Source organism: Pelodiscus sinensis, chromosome 6 (assembly GCF_049634645.1).
Source record: "Pelodiscus sinensis isolate JC-2024 chromosome 6, ASM4963464v1, whole genome shotgun sequence".
Lineage (NCBI taxonomy): Eukaryota > Metazoa > Chordata > Testudines > Trionychidae > Pelodiscus > Pelodiscus sinensis.
The window spans coordinates 110243851-110266151 of NC_134716.1; the positions used below are offsets into that span (position 1 = coordinate 110243851).

The window sequence follows — 22301 nt, forward strand, 5'->3', positions numbered from 1 at the left end:
CAGCCGCTGATCAGTTTCAGCAGCGGCTGACTTGGGGACACCTGGGGCAGAGCAGCTGGAGTGCTGCCCGGTTGGTCCCCGCAGCGCCACCCCTGCGGGGACCTACCCGGCAGCGCCCCAGCTGCTCTGTCCTAGGCATCCCGATTCAGCTTCTGTTGAAACTGATCAGCGGCTGATTCCAAGCAGCCCAGGGCAGAGCAACTCTTCCTCGGGCTTCCTGTAGTCAGCCGCTGGTCAGTTTCAGCAGTGGCTGAATCTGGAAGCCAGTTCTGACTTACATACAAATTCAACTTAAGAACAAACCTACAATCCCTATCTTGTACATAACCCAGGGACTGCCTGTATATCACTGAAGACTCAAAAGTGATAGTTTAATACGTTTACATAATCTGCTCTTCCCAACATAGCACACAAATTTTCATTTCCTGGCTCTACCAAATCTACCATTAAATAGCACCATCAGTCAGCAAAGAGTGCTAAAGAGCTGGTCATTTATGACCCATACATTCATTCATTGACTCAATGTTGTAACAATGAATTCTTAAGATTCCAAAGCCAGAAGACACCACTGTGACAATTTGGTCTGACCTCTTATATAGCACAGGCCACAAAACTTTCACTAAAAGATCTGCTCTGGGACTTATTTTGAGGAACAACCAATCTTGGTAAGCTCACAAATGGTTAAGTACCATCCCTGTTACAAATTTAAGCCCTCTTTCCAGTCTGATTTTGTCTAATATCTACTTCCAGCCATATGTCATTATATCTTTCTTTGCTACTTTGACAAGTTCATTTAGGGATGTAAAAGGTTAACTGAGGTTCAGCGTTCCTTCTCCCCTCCCCAGCACATTACTAGAGCACTAGTGCCAGCTCCCTGCTGTTGGAGGGAGAAAACCTGAGTCTTGCAGGCTAGATCCACACAACCAGGGCTTTGGAGCGGACCCCGGAGCTGGAGTGCGGAGCAGCAGAGCTGCAGGTTTTTGCCCGGAGCTGGAGCACAGAAAATTTTGACTGCTCCAGTTTGTTTGTTTCTTCCCCATTTTCAATCCAAAATGAAGATATTTTATCAAGAAAGTCCTAAAGGTGCAAAAAAGTTTCAGATTGTATAACATCTACTTTACCACTTTACGTAATATGTCACACAATTATTCTCACTTCAGACAAAATCAAGATTTAATGTACAGTTACAAAATTACCAAAGTTTTTTGGAGATATGTTTTATTGAAGAATCAGATAACTATCAGACATCTGACAACATTGAAAACTGCTCCCACCCTTGTGCCAAGGTTAGTCAAGTACGTACTCGCACAGATTAATTAGTTAGATTAGTATGTGTTTATTTTCAACCTTGTAACGTGTAGCCTCATTACTTCCCAACAATTAATGTTGTAGAACAGCAATAGCACGTACCAACGCTACGGCACATACCATATTTCATCGATATATCTATATTAAAGCATTTTTGATATATTAATTAAAAACTTGGAAAATATTTCAAATGTTTTACCACAAAATTTCATAGGAAAAACTTGCAATTTATTTAAAAAAATATATTATGTATATTAAAATTAAATTAAAAATTAATTTGAGTCGGAGGACGGAGCAGAGCTGGAGCAGTCCGTATTGGTGTCAGAGCAGAGCTGGAGCAGAGCAATTCAAAAATGTGATTGCTCCAAATCCCTACACACAACTCACCAGTTGCATCTGGCCCGGGCCTTCTACCTGGCAGGAGCAGGAAGTGACTCTGCAGCAGAACAGCAGCACAGGGAATTTGTCCCGTGCTTGTTTGCAGTCTCTACCATTGCTCCCATTGACCTGGATTCCTGGCCAGTGGCACTGGATTCTGAAAGCCAGTCTAGGGGTGGCTCTGCACCAGGTAGGTGCACCCATCCCCATCCTGCATCCCCACCTCCAGCTCCCTTCCGCACACCCTCCACCCAGAGCACACCCCCAATAGCTTTGGTCCAGTATGGCTCCCAGATCTCCTCCTGCAGTAGTCCTGTCATTTCCCATTTTGTATGTGTGCAACCAGTTGCTCCTTCCTAAGCAGAGCACTTTGCATTGGTCCTTATTGAATTCCATCCTATTTACTTCAGACCATTTCAGCAGTTTGTTAGGATCAGCATTTAAAATAAACCAATTCCCCAAAGCACTTACAAAGTTTGCAGAGAATACCAAGCTGAAAGGGTTGTAAATGGATTCTCTATATACCATTATCAAAATCATTCATGACAATATGAAAGAAGACTGATCCCTGCATGACCCCCACTTGATATGTCCTTCCAGCTGGAATATGAACCACAGACAACTACTTTGGGAACAGTTTCCCAACCAATTAGAAACCTACATTATAACCCTGTCCAATCTGTATTTCACTAATTTCTTTATGGGAAGGCCATGTGAGACAGCATCAAAAGCCTTACTGAAGTCAACATTTACTGTATCTCCCACTTCCTCCAAGAGATAAGACTTGTTTCCCTGTTAAAGAAAGCAATTAGGTTGGTTTGACAAGATTTGTTCTTGACAAATCCATGCCATTACCTATCACTTTACCGTCTTTTCTAGGTGTTCAAATACTGATTGCTTAATTATTTGCTCAATTATTTTTTTCAAATATTGAAGTTAAGCTGACTGGTCTGTTATTCAATGGGTTGACCTTATTCCCCCTTTTTGTAGATTGCCACTCTATTTGCCCTTCTCCAGTCCTCTAGAATCTTTTAAAAAAGATTATCCCTAATGGCTCAGATATCTGCTCACTCACTTCGCTAAGTATTCTAGGATGTATATCTTCAGGTCCTAGCAACTGGAAGACACCCAGCGTAAGTACTTTTTACGTATTGGTTTCTGACCGTAGCTCATTTTCACTGGATTAGACATCCAATTGCTGCTAACCTTTTTGGTGAAAACGGATACAAAAGAAGTTACTTAGCACTTCTGCCTTTTCTACATTTTCTGTTATTCTTCTCCTCTCTCCCTGCCATTGACTATCAGGTCTACCCTGTCCCTGGTCTTTCTCCTCCTTCTAACATATTTGTAGAGTATTTGCTTGTTATTCTATATCTCTAGGTAGAATAAATTTATTTTCTGTCTTGGCTTTTCTAATTTTGTCCCTACGTGTATGTATTGTGTTATTTATCTATCTATCCTCATCCTTTCTAATGTGACAATTTCCACTTTTTGTAACTCTCTTGAGTTTCAGATCACTAAAGAGTCCCTGGTTAAGCCAGTGTGGCCTCTTGCCATATTTCCTATCTTACACAGAGAGAGAGTTTGTTCTGGTACCCTTAATAACATCTCTGTGAAAAAGTATGAAAAAATGGGGGGAGGCATAGCAGTCTTCAAGAATTTTATGAAGGAGGAAGGAACCCTGATCATCTTCCAAATATTCATGCATACAAGTAATCATAGGGGACTGGTGAACAAGATGTTAATATACTGTTCAAGATACTGAACAAGGAGGAAAACAGAAGCAACTTTTCTATTGTAGCTATCTTTACACCTGTACCTTACAATTAAGCCAAAGCTCAGATTTTACAAGTCACATACCTGGGGACATTCTGAAACAACCTTGAGATTTTACAAGTTGTATGAAACGTAACCCTAAACAAGCTGTAGACAGACGTAGGTGTTCAAGTTTATAGAGACAGCAGTGAATGCTTTTCCTTCTGGGCTGCATTAAATTAAAAACTATGTTTCTTGGAAGTAACAAAGTAAGAGTGTTTTTTCAAAATTTTAATCAGGCCTACCATGACATCACAATGTCTCTACTGGAAATTAAATCTATAGGCCTAAGCAAAAAAAGGCAACAACCATGTACAGACACGAGAGAAGGGACCCAATGAGTCTAAGCAAAAGCAACATATACAAATATTGTTAGGTGAAAGTCAGTCATTCTATCAGCACTGATATACACACAAATTTATTCAATGCTGTTACTACATACTAACAAAACTTCTGAAACATGGTTTACGTCTCCATCTATTAGAGACCATGATGAGAACTAATGCAGGTGGCAGATTATCCCGTATCTAATGTGGGATTCTTGAATGTTCTTCTGAACATCCAGAGACAGGACACTGGATGAAATCCACTTTGAATCAGACCCAGTCTGCCATTCCTATGTCACATTTAATTCAGCTCCTCTTAAAGGGAATGCATTCCTAACCCCGGGCAGGTTTCAACTCAGCTCCTGTTAATGTTGTTACTTATACAGTTACCACAAACATTTCTCATGTAACAAATAAAAGCCCTCACTGCAAAGCTATCCCTTCTTCCTTTAGAAATACCAGGTAATCCCACACCACACAGGAATTCTCTCACCTTTGTAATCCTCCTTGCTCTGTGGAATGTTTTATCCAATATGCAGCAGAGCCTGCAAGGTCTTCTTAAAATGCCAGCCAGTGCCACTCCTTAATTTAAGAGTTGCAGTTGAGCAACAAAAGCCACTCCCTTCCACAGTACTGGATGTGCTATCCCTAAGCTCTTTGAATCCAGCCCTGGCATGGAATGAAACCTGGCACTGAACTCACGTCTCCCATACTGCAATATTAGAGAACTTCTGTTACTAGATTCTGGAATAGGTCTCAGAATTTAACATCCTGAAGTTGAAATACATTAACTGAGCTATCATATACAATATTTTGCTTTAACTTGGTATCATTAGAACACTGAATCATATGTAACTATTGTATCTTTAATTTTCACACTTCTGCATGCTCACACACAAACATGCAAACACACACACACACACACACACACACACACACACACACACACACACTCTTATCCATCTAGCTTGCAGAGCTCTGGGATGAAGTGTTTAAAGCTGGTTAGATATTCAAGTTGAATTTTATTGATAAGCACATTGAACTTTAAGTTTTGTTTTGACCAATGATTAACATGAAGTTACATATGCCTGCAACTCTAAAAAATGGCATATAGGTTAGATTTTGCTTCCTTGTAAAGAATAACCTGTTAACAGAATGCATAACTTGATTTTTTCTTTAATAATTCATCTCGTCATTTTAAAGGCAACATGCTTGAGTAAGCTTGTACCAATCCATATCTGAGCTCAGTTAGCTTTTTTTCAGCCTCTCAAAAAAAGCCAGTAGGTTCTATTAATGGCCAACAAGGAAACCAAAAAAACACACCAGTTCGTTTTTTTAAAATAGTCAAAAATATATCAGCAGTGTTTAAAAAATTATGGGTATGGAAGTTTAATACACATTCCATGTTCTGAAATCAACTACATACACATTTGTTTTCCTCCAAATGCCCCAAACTGCAGAGCCATTACCCTATGGCATCAATCATTCATGTAGCCCAACATAAATAAAGCTATGTTTCTTTTAAAACTTGGTCTTTTAAAGCAAAAATACACCATCAAATAAAGATACTACTGTTCTCAGTTTCCGTGTCTGTATTTAGACTCTTTCTACAATTTTTAGGCAGAAAATTTTTCGCCTTTGATTGTTTTCATCGAGTCAAATTAATGCTTTTTCAGAATACTGGCCAATTTACTAAGTTGGAGAATATGGCCGGGGGAAGAAGCAGTGACTTGTGGGGTGGTGATCATACACTGTTGGGAAGATAAATGAAGAGAGAAGAAGCCATAATGCTTTATCATGTCATATCCCTGTCAGGAAAAGGTAATTCAATTCCTAAAAACATCCTTTTCAGAGAGAGCTAGCTTTGTTCCCTATGAACTAAGTAAAATTACTTATTTTTCTGCAAAAATCAACCTGAGACACATTTCAAGTACCTTAAATTATAAAAATAAAATGTATGCACATATACAAGTGAAAAGCATGCAATCATAACCTAATATAACATTAATGAATTTCAGTGTCAGAATGTTCTGCAAGTTTGTCTCAATGTTTAGTCATATTAAAGACCTTGTTATTTTTCAGTCATCCATTTTGGGAGAACTGATTTTCTTCTGTCCATCTTATGTGTCTTTATCCTTTTGCTGGAAGGATGCATACAATCCCTTGACATGCTTCTTCCCTCCCAAACAGAAAAAGGTTCAAGATAGATTTCTCCTGTTTGCTGCTAATCAAGGGCAACCCCAGTATTCAGGTCCACAGAGTTTCTCAGCCTCTGTATTCTATTCTTCCATACGTGTACCATAGGAATTCATCCTCTACACAAGCAAAGGCAAGCTAACTGGTAAACCCAAATGTTGAACTTTGCTTTTTCTAAAGGCCTAGAATACATTAAATCTGGCACAAATGAAATTAAGAATATTTTAATTCTGTCAGCACAGATCAGAGAGCTTATTTTTATAGTATTTGACATTCAACAACTCCTTCTAGCAATGCTGTATAAACAAGATCAGAAGAAAATCACTGCTCCCAAAATGGGCTAAAACAGCTCTATACAGTAATTCCTCATTTAACACGTGCCTGCTTAACACGTTTTTGCGATAGCGTGACTTTTTTTTTTTTTAAGGGAACGTTTTTTAAATTACATAACTGTCCCCAGAATAACACGATTAACCCAGCCAGCCCATTGCCAGTACCTGCGCTGGGCTTCCCCCGCCTCCCTGCAAAGCAGCGGAGGGTTCACCACTCACCACGCCATTCCCCACTGACTCCCCCCTCGCCAGACACCTTGCCCGCCTCTCCTGTGCCCCCACTTGCAGGCCAGCGGCTGCGTTTCCGTGGCCGGCAGCTGGGTTTCCCCAGCCGGCACATTGCCGGTGGCTGCTCGGGCACACAACCTTAAAACTAGAGATTCATAAATTCACAGACTCACTGAAAGGTCCTCTAAATAGTTAACCAAAACAACTTACCAAACATGCAGTTTATTCTAACAAGATACCATCTTGTAATGAAACTTGGAGCTTTAAACAGAAGAGGTAGTAAGTGATAAGTATGAGGAAGTCAGAAGCAGTAAGTTTCCATTAGCAAGGTAACCAGGTGAAAGGCCAGGAAACCTCATAGTTAATCTAAAGAAAGCTCAACGTTGAACCACAGCAATGTTTTTTCTTCAGAAAGCCATTTTTTCATTTTCTACCTAGAGATGAGCAAGGAAAACTTCCACTGTAAGGAAATATAGGACGACTACAACCCTGGAAAGCTATTTATGTCAAGAGACTTCATGCAAGCAGTTCTTTTATTCTTACAATGCATGTTTTTTCATGTCAAGGTAGCATTAACTCCTAAGCAAGATAACAAATTGGCTGATACGTGATGCTATTAATGAAAAAAAATGGAAGGAGGGCAATATAAACAATGCCTATCAACATGAATTTATGAAAAAACGATTTTAGTTAGACTAACTGGATATTTTTAATATAATTACGAACAGTTGATAAATCAAAATGTATGTTGTGTTTTCTTCCACATGTAGTATGGCAAAAAGTCAAATACCTTACTGAAGTTTAAGTATATCGCATCTGCATTATATTGCTTTTAATAAAACACAGGAACACAAAAATATCCAAAGGATTAAAAATACAAACAGTTTAAAGTTGGCTAACCCATACGCCTCAAAAGACAATTATTAACAGGGAATCATCATGGAGCAGGTGTATATGTATGTTTGGGGTCCTGCAGGGATCGGTTTTTGGTCCTACGCTATCATATTTTTTAACCAACAACCTGGAAGAAAACATAGAATCACTGATAAAGTCTGCAGAGATGACACAAAAACTGGGGTGAAATGGCGAACAACGAAGAGGCCAGGTCACTGATTCAGAGTAATCTGGGTCACTTGGTAAACTGGGTGCCAAAGAACAACAACAAATAGTCTGGTAGCACTTGGTAGACTAACAAAACATGAAGATGGTGTCGTGAGCTTTCGTGGGCACAGCCCACTTCTTCAGATGACTGGTCATCTGAAGAAGTGGGCTGTGCCCACGAAAGCTCACGACACCATCTTCATGTTTTGTTAGTCTACCAAGTGCTACCAGACCATTTGTTGTTTTTTAATTTTATCCAGTACAGACTAACTCATCTACCCCCTGAAGCTTCTGAACAAACAAGTGATTTAATATAGGTAAACATACATGTATACATCTATCAACAAAGTCTATAGCAGGGGAGGGCAATAAAATGGTGGTGGTTCGCCAGGGTTAGCCCCTAGCAGACCACTGGCACTATATTTACCTGCACCTGCAGGTACAGGTGATTGCAGCTCCTGCTGGTCGCAGATCGCTCTTCCCTGCCAATGGTAACTCCAGGAATCAGTGCCATTTGCCTGTACTTGCACAGGCACAGGTAAATATAGCAGTGGAGGCCTACCACGGGCTAACCACGAGGAAACAGTTGTGGCGCATGGGACAGTATTTGCCCACCAGTGTCTATAGTGTACACCAGCGGTGCGCAACCCATGGGTTGCGGCCTCCTTGGGGTCGCAGCTGTCTTCCGGGGTGGGGTGGGGTGGGGTCACAGCACTGGGCTGGCCACCATTTTTTTCCCAGCTCAGCATACACGCGTGGCAGGGGGTGCGGCAGGTGAGCCGGGCGGCATTTAAGGGGGGCACGTTCCGTTTTTTTTGCTATCAAAATTTTCCCAGGGGTCACACCAGGGAAAAGGTTGTGCACCACTGAGCTACACTTATGAGATAGGAGACTGTTTTCAGAAGCAGTGACTGAAAATAATGTGGAGGATGTGGTGAATAATTAGCTGACCCTGAGCTCCTAGTGCAATGCTATGGACTAAAGGGCTAAGGAAAGCCTAAAATACATAAAGAGAGGGATCTCAAGTAGAAGTTGAAAGGTTATTTTATCTCTTACTGCAACCACTGTAGGAGCAATGTACCCAATTCAAGAACAGATAAATTGGAGAGAGTTCAGAGAAGCGCCACAAGAGTGACGAAAGGTTTAGAAAACATGCCTTAGGCCAGGTCTACACTGTGGGGGGAGGTCAACTTAAGATACGCAATAGGGATGTAAGTGACTAGTCGATATAAGCTTATCACATGGTCGAGTACTGGCTTGACTAGTCCCGTCCCCTTCTCCCTCCCCCACCTCTATCAGAGGCAGCAGTGGGTGGGAGCAGGAGCCGGTGCTGGGGGAAGTCGACTTAAAAGCTGTTTCCCCCCAGAAGTCTCTGTGGGGGGCAGGGAAGGCAAAGGTATAGTGGGCAAATGGCACGAGTGGGGTCTGAAGTAGTCCCCACTCCTGCCAGTTCTCACTGCGACACTTCAGCCTTTGAAATGCAGGAAGATCCCCATGGGGCTCTTCCTACTTTTCAAAGGCGCCCTCCCCCCCAGCCACTGCCTCATGCTGGTTCCGGACACCGCGTCTCTGCTTTTGAAATGTAGTAAAAGCCCAGCAGTTCTTACAACATTTAACATGTAGGAGCCACAGTATGGGTGGCTCCCAGAGCTGGCATGAGCTGGGATTGCTCAGTCCCGGCTCAAGCTGGTTCCTCTGCAGAGCAGTAGCAGTACATACTACTATATGTAGTCAGTACAAATAGTATTGACTATACTATTAGCTAGATAGCCGCAATTTAACATTGTTAGTAAATAACATAGCTGGTGTAGACATATCTTAAGTCGAGTTTGGTGCAGTCTCCACTGCAGGAGAGTGACAGGAGAAACACTTCCGTCTACTACCTTACTCTTCACAACGGTGAAGCCTATCAGTGCTAATGGGGTGCCCTAAATGTTCTATTTAGCATGTCTTCACTAGACCTGCTAAATCAAACTCCAGAAGATCAAGTGCCGAAGTGCTGATCCTCCTGTAAGTGGAGACATGGCCTTATAGTGACAGGCTCAAAGAGGGATTATTTCATTACATCCCATAAGCTTCTGAGTCCTAGCTCCAGCCTGAGATGCTCTAAAATTCGCTGTAGAAACAGAACTTATTGTCTTTCAACCAGGACTGCGGGAGTTACTCCAAATTACTGTATAGACACCAGACTGGGTTAGTTCTAATGCACAAAGTCTGCTAGACAAACGTCATATGCAAGTACAGTTAGTACTGGTAGGGAACTGAACATTCTAGCACTGATTCTACCTTGTGGACTAAGCCAATTAATGTTATAACCTCACTGAAAGTAAAACATTGTAAGAAGCTAAAGTGCAGCACATTTTTCTTTAGAAAGTAAGATGTACTTTTTTCAGACAGGTTATCTATAAAGCAGCACAAACAGAACTAAGGGGGATGTACCTTATGAGAGTGCATGAAGCACAATTCAAAACAGGCAAACATCCCACTTTTAAATAAAATAAAAGCATAGGTTGTTGTTTGTGTGACAGTAGCACCCAAACACTTAATCAGAATTGAGATCCTGTTGTGTTAAGTACTACTCAAACATATACAAGCTCCCAGTTTAAAGATGAGATTAGGTTCCCATACATAGGACTCATTCACTAAGGCTTCCTATCTACACCAAAGAATGCACTCAGCTTTGTAAAAAGGACAGGCTTGAATACCCTCTCCCAGTGGTTTTCCACTCCAGTTCATCTGAAGTGGGTTTCCCCCACAAAAGTTCTTGATACTGTATATATATTTTTGTTAGTTTCTAAGAGGCCACATGACTACTCGTTTTTCAACTTACAAACTAACTCAGCCACCCCACTGAGATTCTCCCAGTGGTTGAAGGATTTCCTGGCTGACTGACTAACACATTTCCGAAGACTAAGAACACTGCCCTACAGGCATTCCCACTCTGAGCCAGTTACTACGAAACAAGAAAAACTTTAAAAACAACTACAAATAGTCTGGTAGCACTTTAAAGACTAACAAAATATATAGATGGTATCATGAGCTTTCGTGGGCACAGCATGAAACCCTTATTCTTTCCCTTCTCCCACAGCATGAAACCCTTATTCTCTCCCTTCTCCACCCCCCAGCTTGAATGCTGACAACTGACCAATTATGCAGTGGAGTAAATGAAGAAGTGGGCTGTGCCCACGAAAGCTCATAATACCATCTTCATATTTTGTTAAGTCTGGTAGCACTTTAAAGACTATTTGTTTAAGTTTTTTCTATTACAGACTAACTCGGCTACCCCTTTGAAGCTTTTAAAAATATGAAACAAGGGAGTCAAGCTAGCTCAGGCAGCCTAAACAAAAAGTTTAACAGCTACACAGAGACATTTCCAATGGAAAGGAATGGAAGGTCAAGTCTAAACTGGCACTTCACAGTTCGGTAACTTTCTGGCTCAGGGGTATGAAAGAACACCTCTCCCCTCCCCCTGAGCACAGTAATTACAGTGCCCATGTGAACCAGGCTACAGACAGCGCTGGGAGCAGCTACTCCTGTCACAGAAGTGGTTTACATAAAGCGCAGGGAGACCTCATGCCTTGGCCGCTCTTGCAGTTTTAAGTGCTGCCGTGGCTGTGCTAGACAAAGCCTGACAGTATGCTTGACACTGCCTTTAACTCCCACATTTTCCTAAATGAGAAATGGCTAGTTAAATATGACCTGGAATATCAAACTTCTGATCCACTGGCCTTGATGACTGCAAGAGAACAATCAGCCAAGAAATAGGAACAAGTATGAGATATGGCAAAATATATAAATCAATCCTAAAACCAAAGGACAGAAGATTTATCTGATTTAAAACACCACCACCACCACGTGTTTGCACTCTGAAGAGAGCAAATCTTTTGTTAAGGCTTTCAAGAGAGAATCCAGCAAAGACAAAGGCAAGAAATAACGTAACAGCCCCATACGAGCATACTACAGTTGTGACACAGGTACGACCAACATAGCGTCCCTTCTGTGCTCAAAATACTCAAGTGAGCCTTACTCTTGTACTTGAGGGTCAAGCACAACAGGTCTCTGGACTACATTCCCTCTACACTGCACAGCCACACAGCTGCCTATCAAGCACCATGCAGGCACTCAGGGCTGCAGCAGGGAAAGATGCCTCTCCCCAAGCCCTGGACCTGCCTCAATAGGAGACACCTCTTCCCCTCAGCCCAAGTGAGGAGAAAGAGCAGGGAGTGTCCACTCTCTTGACCATAGCCCCAGAAAGAAATGAAGGATACCAACATACAGAATGTAGTACCAGAACAAAACATTTTGCCAACGAAGTATTAAAGATGAACAATCAGAATGTGTTAATAAATTCATCAAGTCTCTATTTCCTTATTCTCTCCCTTCTTCGCCCCCCAGCTTGAATGCTGACAACTGACCAGTTATGCAGTGGAGTAAATGGAATGGTGGCACATGCAAGTCTGTTTTGTTACTTAATGATAATGGTAAACAATGGAAGAACAGTTGCCCAGTACCTGCTGGAATTAAGAGAAAGTGAAAATAGAGTGCTTTAGCCAAGAGGTTAGGAAAAATGGGATATAGGGCAGATAGCGAGAAGGAAAAAGTTAAGTTCAAAGTTTATCTGATAAATTATGAAAACAAAAGAGGATAACTTAAGATAGACGGTGTGATAAATATTTGTATGCTCAGCTGTAGAATGAAGCAATGTTTTTTCACTAACATATGGGGTGGACCTTACATGGTTATGTTTCAGACTAATTGGCTACGATGACAGAGTTTCATCTAATATTATTTTAGAAGAATCTTCAGGTGCCAACTAAACTAATTGCAATACCGCTGCATGTATCTGCTTCTAATATAGAAAATCTTCAATATTATTCCAGTCTGTAAATTAAATGTGGGCAGTTATGGCTGGTGCAAGCTTCAGTAATGTAGTCTGAAAGGTATTTTATACTTACGTACATGCTCACATAAATGTCACACCCTCCCACCACCCCTGCAGTGCCCCTCTTACTGTAGCATCAAGGTTCCCCTCTAGCCTAAAATATGATGAAGCCAATAAGGCTTTCAAATGTGTTAGCCTACATCTTCACTGCTTTTCAATCATATTAAGTTCTGAACTCAATGAGCTTGCTGAGAGAAATAATCCATCAAAAACACTGATGGCTCCAGTTCCAGTTGCCTAGCAACCCAACAGGGCTCAGATGGCCCCAGAAAACTCTCCCTATGCAACTATACTCTCTGGTAGGACTGAAGGGCCAACAGACCACCATCTGAGCCTTGTAGCAACAGCAAGCTCAATGCATTCCATGTCCGCAGCTGTTCCAGACCAGCTTCCTGAACTGGCCCTTGCTCCAACCCCAGGCGTGCTCCTATCTCCCTCAGAACTCTTCCAAACTCCTGACTCTGGTCACTGGTTTGTTTTCTGAACAAGTGTCATCTGGCTCTTGCTAGTGATGTTAGGCAGCGATTAATTGAACAGTCATGTAACTGCACCAAATTTTAGTAATTACATGACACTTCAATAGTCTTTGGGAGTGGGGCTGGCAGCCAGTGCGCTCCTGGCCCCATTCCCAGGGAGCCCCCTGCCACCATTCACTGCTGCCTCTGTATCAGAGGTAGCAGCATGACGTGATAGACAGGAGCCAGTGCACAAGGAGAACGAGTTCAAAAACCAGCTTCCCACAGCCCTGCTGCTGCTGCCTCCCATATAGAGGCAGCAGTGCAGGTTGGCAGTAGTCCCTGTCCAGGAGGCTCCCAAGCTTCCTGTGGACAGAGGTTGCTCCACAGCCGCACCCCATCTGCACGGAGCTCGATCCTCCACAAACAAGGGCAGGGCAGGCATTCCTTCCTGCCCCCCACCTCTGTACAAGGCATCAAGAGGAGCACACAGGTCCATGGAGAAAGCACCCACAAAGCCAGCTCCTTGCACATATCGGCTCCCTCCCACAACCTCACCCTCCACACTAATGTCTCTCTATACAGAGGCAGCAAGGGGGAGGGGAGAGGGGAAACGCGTGTAGTCAACAGGATTAACCAATAAGACCAGGCTTATCAGTTAATCGCGTAGTCATCTACACACTGTCATCCCTAGTTCTTCCCTCATTCTCCTCTGACCACTACGTCAGACAACTCTTGTTCACACCCAGTTGCTCCATCTACAACACAGGGTATGACCATCCCTTGCCCTTCAAGATATTCCAAAATTCTTCTGCAGATAGACTAGTACCAGCAAATGCCCTCTTGAAAACAGAGTTAACTCACAATACACCAGTAAATTAAGCTACTTTCCAACCAGTTGTTTTGGCTTTGCACTTCAGAATTAATTCAATGTGCCATCCATTTAGATGGCATTCCCCTCACAATTGGTTCTCTGTTCTACTTCAGAAAGCATATAATTTTGGAGGGAATGTTTATCCTACTTCACTCCAGTTAGCACTGCTGAACCAACACAGATGTAGATGTGCAGAGGCAGACTTAACGCTTGCCTTCATGTACAGCGCCTCCCCCAAGAGGCTGTAGTTATGTTAGGAGAAGAAGCTCTCCCATCAACATAGCACTGTTGGGGGCAGGAAGAGGATGAAGGCTGTCAGTAGAACTACATTGCTCGAGAGTGTAGGGAGCAGGTATTTTTGATGCTGCTGTGTGAGGTGGTTTACCAAGATACGTCTGTAGTTTAGAGTTGCCATACTATCTAGTTTAACTGACAGTCTAATTTTCCAAATTTTGCAAATTGTTGCATTTTCGTCATTAAGACTGCGGTTGCAAAAGCTTAAGTAAGAGCAGCAGCTAGCCTGCACAGTGGTCTGGTGATCTCTGAGCCAGAAAAACCAGTCTGACTTGGGTTCCCCACAGTGAATTTGCAGCAATGACAACCTTCTGTACCCCTTTGAATTAACAGAGAAATCTCCATAAACTCCAAGTGATTTTAGAACTATTTGTTTATGGGTCTTCCATAATACTGGAGACATTGACTATGCCTAGGAGACAGCGAAACTGACAACACAAAATATATTTTCAGTTACAGTCATTCTATACAAACAAAAATGACAAATGTGTGGTGGTTCTTTGGGGGGGGGGGGGGTTGTTTGTTTGTTTCTCCTATCAGAGAAACACCAAACATACCACATCTGACTTGTAAACTAAGGGGAAAAATTCGCGCGCACACACACACACACACACACACACACACACACTTTCAGAGTCTTTCCAGGGTAAAACTGTACTTTGTGGAAAGCTAAAGTTCATATTTACCCAATAAACTATAGAAGTGAATATCCAAAATAGTTCACTAAAGTCATACACTGCATCCATTTTCTAGAGGTCTTTCTACAAGAACTGCCATTTTACTGACATTTCGCGAAGGCAGTGAAGTATGATAACGTTTGAGATAAAGGAAATAAATCAGCATTTAAATACAGGCACCAGTGTTGCAAGATTCAAAGTTAGACTCAGACTTTAAAGTTAAATGGGACCATCGTAATTATGTGGTCTGACCTCCTGCATATTGCAGGCCACAGAACCGCACCCACTCCTGAAAACAGACCCATAACCTCTAGCTGACTTACTCAAGTTCTCAAATCACGGTTTAAAGACTACTAGCTACAGATCATTCATCATTATACTAGTTTAAATCTCCAATTGACCTGTGCACCAGACAGCAGAGGAAAGCAAAAACTTTTCAATGTCTCCATCCATCTGACCAAGAGGAAAATTTCTTCCCTACCCCAAACATGGCAATCAGATAGACCCTGAGCATGTGGGAAAGTTCTTGCAACACTGACAGATTCTTGTCCAATGAAGAATACAGAACGCCAGCATGGCAGAGACCAATTAAAGCCTTAAATTTGCCAAAATGTATAAACTGTGCACGGTCCCATTAAAATCAATGGAACTGTTAAGAAACTGAAGCAGATCACAGCTTTAAGACATTCAAGGCTGCAGCTCTTCTTTATGTGAAAACATAAAATGATTTACTCTTTTGTAATTGCACATAGACAAAGGACAGGGTAGGACTGTTACTTAATGGGTGTGGGCCAAATAACAGAAAAATGTTAAATGGCAGAGGTGCTTAATGACTTACCAGGTTTCACCAAGAAGGTTAGTGATGATTAAACATCTAACAGTGAATGCCAGTGAAAATCGGTAGGATTAGAAGCTAAAATAGGAAAAGAACAAGTTAAAAATTACTTAGGCAAATTGGGTATCTTCAGGTCACCAGCACCTGATGAAATGCTTAAAGAGCTATCTGAACTATTATTGATTCTCTTTGAAAATCCATGGAAGATGGGAGAGAATCCAGAAGACTGGCAAAGGGCAAATATAAAGTTTCCATTTATAAAAATGGAAATAAAGGCAACCTAGGGAATTACTGAACACAGAAAAGGAATGGAGCAAATAAATAAGCAATCAATTTGCAAAAAATCTAGATAAGCTGATAAGAAAAACTGCATGGATTTATAAAAAAAAAAGTGTGTTAAGCTAACCAGATAAGGCTAGCTACAGACTGGAGAGTTGGGGGGAGGGGGAGTGAAAGTGGGTTGAAGTGGTAGACATGGTATATTTTTTACAGCATTTGGTGCTGTCTCCCATAATCTTTTAATAAACAAACTCATCAACCTAGATTAAGCTATTATAAAATGGGAGCAAAACTGGTTAGAAATCCATTCGAGGGAATAGTTATCCATGGTTTGCAGTAATGCTGGAATCCATGTGGAATGGGATTCCACAGGGATAATTTCTGGGACCAGTTCTGTTCAGTATCTTCATCAGTGATTTAGATAAATGGCAAAATACTGAAAGTTTGCAGATGATACAAGCTAAGAGAAGTTGCAAGTCCTTTGCAGAGCTGGACAAATTGAAGCAATGGTCCGAAGTAAACAGGATGAAATTCAATAAGAACAAATGCTAAGTACTCCACTTAGCAAGAAACAATCAGTTGACATATACAAAATGGGAAATGACAGTCTAGGAAGGCATACTGCAGAAAGAGATTTGGAGATCACAGTGACCACAAGCTAAGCAAACATCATTCTGGGGTGTATTAGCAGGACTGTCATAAGCAAGACACAAGTAGTAATTCTTCCACTCCACTTGGCACTAATTAAGCCTCAACTGGAATACTGTATCCAGTTCTTTCCTGAATTGTGGGGTCTAGATGTGGACCAACTGGACAAAGCCCAGGGAGGGAACAAAAACAATTAAAGCTCTAGAAAACATGATCTATGAGGAAAGACTGAAAGAATTGGGTCTGCTTAATCTGGAAACAGAGAAGACTGAAGGGAGACATAACAGTTTGCAAGTACCAAAAGCTAGTACAAGAAGGAGGGAGAAAAAAAATACTCTCTTCACCCTTTGAGGATAGTACAGGTAGTCCCCGGGTTACGTACAAGATAGGGACTGTAGGTTTGTTCTTAAGTTGAATCTGTATGTAAGTCGGAACTGGCATCCAGATTCAGCCGCTGCTGAAACTGACCGCCAGTTCTGACTTACATACAGATTCAACTTAAGAACCCCAAGTCAGCTGCTGCTGAAACTGATTAGCCGCTGATTCCAGGAACCCCGGGGCAGAGCAACTGTGCCTCGGGCTTCCTGTAGTCAGCGCTGGTCAGTTTCAGCAGCGGCTGACTTGGGGACGCCTGGGGCAGAGCAGCTGGGGTGCTGCTGGGTTGCTCCAGTAGCGCGGCTCCTTGGCGCTACTGGACCAACCCAGCAGCACCCCAGCTGCTCTGCCCCAGGCGTCCTGATTCAGCCACTGCTGAAACTGACCAGCAGCGGCTGAATCAGGACGCCTGGGGCAGAGGGCTGGGGTGCTGCCCGGTTGGTCCAGTAGTGCCCAGAGCGGCGCTGCGGGACCAACCGGCAGCGCCCCAGCTGCTCTGCCCCAGGGTCCACAACAAAAGCCTGGTCTGCTGGGAGGGAGCACACTAGCTGTGCCTCCCCCCCCCCCCCCCCCAGCAGACCAGGGACACGGGGAGCAAAGCCGCAGCGGCGGGGTGCCTTGCCTCTGAGGCTTTGCTCTGGCGCGGGACCCGCTTTGCTCCCGGTGCCCCTGGTCTGCTGGAGACGGTCCCCAGCAGACCAGGGGCACCGCGAGCAAACCCGCAGCCGTGGCGGGGTCCCGCGCTTCTGAGGCTTTGCTCTGGCAAAGCCTCAGAAGCGCGGGAACTCGCCGCTGCTGCGGGTTTGCTCGCAATGTCCCTGGTCTGCTGGGGACCGTCTCCAGCAGACCGGGGCACCGCGAGCAAACCCGCTGGGGCTGCTGCTTTGCTCCTGATACCCCTGGTCTGCTGGAGATGGTCCCCAGCAGACCAGGGGCACCGGGAGCAGCTTTTCTCGTCCCGGAGGTCAAGGTGGCTGACCGCTGCCTGTGAGCTCCGGGGCGAGAAAGCCCCGTTCGTAAGTGCGGATCCAACATAAGTCAGATCCGTGTAAGTCGGTGACTGCCTGTATAGGACAAGCAGCAAAGAGTCTAAATTGGAGCAAGGGAGGTTTAGGTTGAACATTAGGAAAACATTCCCAACTGTCAGGATGTTTAAGTTCTGGAATAAATTACCTAGGGAAGTTGTGGAATCTTCCATCACTGGAGATTTTTCAGAGCAGGTTAGACAAACATCTGTTAGGGATGGTCTAGATCTGTGGTGTCCAACATGCTAGCCACATGTACAGATTTGCCCAGTTGAGTTACTAATTCACTACTGCAGCAGCCACTATAGTCTAGTCTAGATAATACATAGTCCTCCTACGAGTGTAGGGGATTTGACTAGGTGACTAAAGATCCTTTCCAGTCCTATGATTCTATACAATGGAAATGTTATGTTACACTATGTTTTAAAACCATTTTAACCAAGGTCATCTTGATCTACTGCCATTACTACATAAAAACGTTATTTCTTTCTTTGAATAAGATTGCAAAGGTGTGAGAGGAAGTTCTTGTTCATATATACACCCATGAAATGCTTCAAGTGTCTCTGCACATTTGATTGTCATTATAATTATGAAATTTTCATCCTTATTGTTTAAAATTAGAAAATTGTATTTCTCCTGACATTGTAGCAAGTCTTGAAACTGAAAAACACAATTCTGAGTAAATCTGATGAAGCAGCAGTAAAGCTAGCAACATAATACATCTGGACTTCTGTCCTAAATCTGTGTGCGCCAAAAAGGCATCTCAAATACTTGTAAGTGCATATCCCTGTCGTTTCATTAGATATTTCACCCTTTAAAGAAGTTTGCTATGTCTATGGAGATTACTTTTCTGTATTTCAATTGCTCATGAAGCGATTACTGAAGATCCTCAAACAATGAATAATATTCTATGGATTTAAAAGGAAAAAAAACAACGTCTTAAAATCTCCAGATGGTCAGTATAATATACAGAGCCACATCCAGTATTCTTTGCAAATAAAAACCTATAGTTCATTGCACCTAGTTTATACCCAACATTTTTATCAAAATTCAATTTATTTTCATGATGCATATTTTATTTTTTGCCAGCCTTCCTCAAAAAACATTCATTTCTGCTTTTATCCTCCTGTTAGGGGCCATACATATTTGCCATTTCCTGAACCATCCCTATGGTGCAATGGTATAAGAATGAAAGAGTCTGTTAAATGCTCCTTACATTGAGTAACAGATGGCCTCTTGGAGATTAAAGAAAAGCATGTTCTCTCATTGTAAATAAGTACTCACCTCAAGCTAGATATGCATTCTTCTTTTTGTCCTTGCCCCTCCCTTCAAACTCTAGGATGACCTTGGTCTTCAGTGACTTGGCTTTCTAGCCAAGTCCAAACTAACCTCTTACCAGACTAATGAATTCAACAACAGTATTTTCCCTTGCTACAGTCTCCTCAGCTATGGCTCTTGTTCTTTTATATTCATCCCCTTTATTCAGGCTCCCAAATGAGCCCCACCTCCCCTCCTTGATATTTATACCACTTTACCTGTGGCTGGTAAGAAAATACAGACCAATCCACTACTATAGGTTCCAACTGAGGGACCATATATGGTAGGAATTTTCCAACTTTGCGTTGTGGCTTAGAGGACAAGCCACTACGTGGCTGTGAGATGCTTTTTTTTACCTGCCCCACCATGGGTATAGGTGATTGCAGCTCCTTTTGGTCACAGATTGTTGTTCTCAGCCAATGGGACCTGCCTGGAGGAGCAAGTAAACAACGCCTCTCATAGCCAGCTAGCACTCTGCTCTTGAAGCCACAATCCAGGGTTTAAAAACCCTTATACACATGAACCACGTACATCTTGTTCTAATTCATCACTGCTGTTTCCTTGAGCCTCTTCCTACTGGCTCCTTTTATCTTCAGCCCTTCTTCAAAGCCCATGTCCTCTGTTCTTTATCTACGAACCAGAGAGCATTCTTCTTCTTCACTCCTCTGATCCCAGCTAAGAGCTGATCTGCTGAAACCCTGCAGCCCTTTTCATCTGAGGCTGCCACTTGGCTGCTTCCTGGGCCAGGCTGTAGGAGGATTGCAGGCCCCTTAGGCCAAATACACCCCACCACAGTCATCTTCACGAGTTCCCTGATTCTGGGGGAGTGGTGGAGGGAGTGAGGGGCGGCAAGGAATCTTATCACCATCAGATCAACTAGCCATTCAATCAAAATATTAACCTTAAAAAGTGTTGGGCAACACTCAATGCCACCATAATATAGTCTTAACTCTGCCCTCAGTTCTACACAGTGGCAGACCAGGGATTTGTGGGGTCCTGGGCCAAAGGAACATAACAACAGCCATACTGGGTCAGACCAAAGGTCCATACAGCCCAGTACCCTCTCTGCCAACAGTGGGCAATGCCAGGTGGCCCAGAGGGAGTGAATTGAACAGGTAATGGTCAAGTGATCTCTCTCCTGCCATCCATCTCCACCCTCTGACAAACAGAGGCTGGGGACACCATTCCTTACCCATACTGGCTATTAGCCAGTATGTCTAGTTCTCTTTTAAACCGTGCTATAGTCCTAGACTTCACAACCTCCTCAGGCAAGAAGTTCCACAGATTGACTATGCGCTTTGTGAAGAATGTCATTTTATTTTAGACCTGCTGCCCATTACTTTCATTTGGTGGCCTCTAGTTCTTATATTATGAGAACAAGTAAATAATTTTTCCTTATTCACTTTCTCCACACCACTCATGATTTTATATACCTCTATCATATCCCCCCTTAGTCTCCTCTTTCCTGTGGGAGCCTCTCCTGCACCCAAGTGTGCCTGTGCCACCCCTCCCCCATCACCCACTTTCCTGGTCCTCCTGTCAGAGAGCAGTCATGGGTGACTGCCCGGCTCTGCCCCACCTGTCCGGCATGACATATGAAGGTGCACATATTTCCAGGGACCCCCACCTTGCAATTGGCCAGGACCCCTGGGCACAGACCCTCTTGACTCAGTGGCTAATCTGCCACTGGTTTTGTAGCATATATGACAATGACCGCTAAAATGTGAGGTAAATCAAGGCAATATGTCAAAAGAAACACTCAGGACAAAAGTGAAGGGATGTTCAAGTCTCATGTGAATTACGCGGTGTAGGCTTTGAACAGGAACATAAGCAGTTGCTGGTCCCCACATCTGACCCAAAACTAAGTTTTGCCTTAACAAGCAAAAGTGTTAGACTTTATCCTACAATGCTCATGTGCTCTGTTCCAGAAGCGTTAAGTAGTAGGTGTAAGAGCATAATGGTAGTATACATGTTACAGCATTTTTCAATGAGGGCCAAGTTAAGAATCCATAGAGGGCAAGGTATATATCCTAGCAATGGATTTTTTTTTTTTTTAGTTTTCAGACGTCTTCATAGGGTGTATACAACATTCTGGATGGATACACAGCTGTGATAGGCAACCTTAACTCTTCCTTAAAAAGCTTCACTATTTTCCTTAGCTTTCTTCCAGGAAGCCTATGCTTTTAGCCCTGGAAAATGCAAGTTCCAAGACCGTTTCTGTTTTCTCTCAGTTATTTGCTATAAGTTACATTTTAGATACTGTGCTGTTTTGAGTTAGTGCGCTACAGGATATTTGTAAACTAGCACAATCTGGAGACCAGAGACAGAGAAAGCGGTGATGTACTTTAGAGAAAGAGTAGGGGAGCATGCGGGATTGTCACCGCAGTATGTGTTTGATGGGGCATGTTGCCAATATTTAAAGCAAGAGGTGTAGATATTGCCATACCTAGTATGTGTGTTCTGTGCAGCAAGCGTATGACAATTAAACAAAGTCTAGTTATACACAGATCAACCCGCTAGGCACTTTGAAATTGTTGAAATACATCTAAAAGGTGTGATTAGCTGTTTTTAATTACTGTGTATTTTACAGCAAATTCTTGGCTTGGCTGCTTATGTCCTCACCCTAAAAAGAAAAAAAAAACCACACCCCCACACAGTGTAGCATTCCCCACTGGTATACTTAAAACTCTAACGTCTTCATTTTTTAAACTTTGAAAACATTTCTGGTTTAAATTTTTTTTAAGATCTTGGTTATTTCTAATTCATGTTAGAAACCCTTAGGTTATCCCTCAAATTATTTAGGTGGCATAAGCTTCTTTTGAGATGTTTATTGCAAATATTTTGTATATAAATCTAAACTGACATCAATGCTATGTGTATAGTAATATGTTTTATA

The 22301-nt window shown here is 42.6% G+C and overlaps 1 protein-coding gene across 5 annotated transcripts in view; it reads right to left on the reverse strand.

Moving 5' to 3' along the window:
• Positions 1–22301, reverse strand: part of NEDD4L (NEDD4 like E3 ubiquitin protein ligase) — a 296429-nt gene that overhangs the window by 231420 nt on the left and 42708 nt on the right. The window contains exon 1 of one of the 5 annotated variants that reach the window (XM_006116563.4): positions 4321–4380. The exons of the other annotated variants lie outside the window; for them this stretch is intronic. The gene's annotated coding sequence lies outside the window, so the exon portion shown is untranslated. Of the gene's footprint in view, positions 1–4320; positions 4381–22301 lie in introns of those variants that run through there. 5 annotated transcript variants of the gene reach the window in all.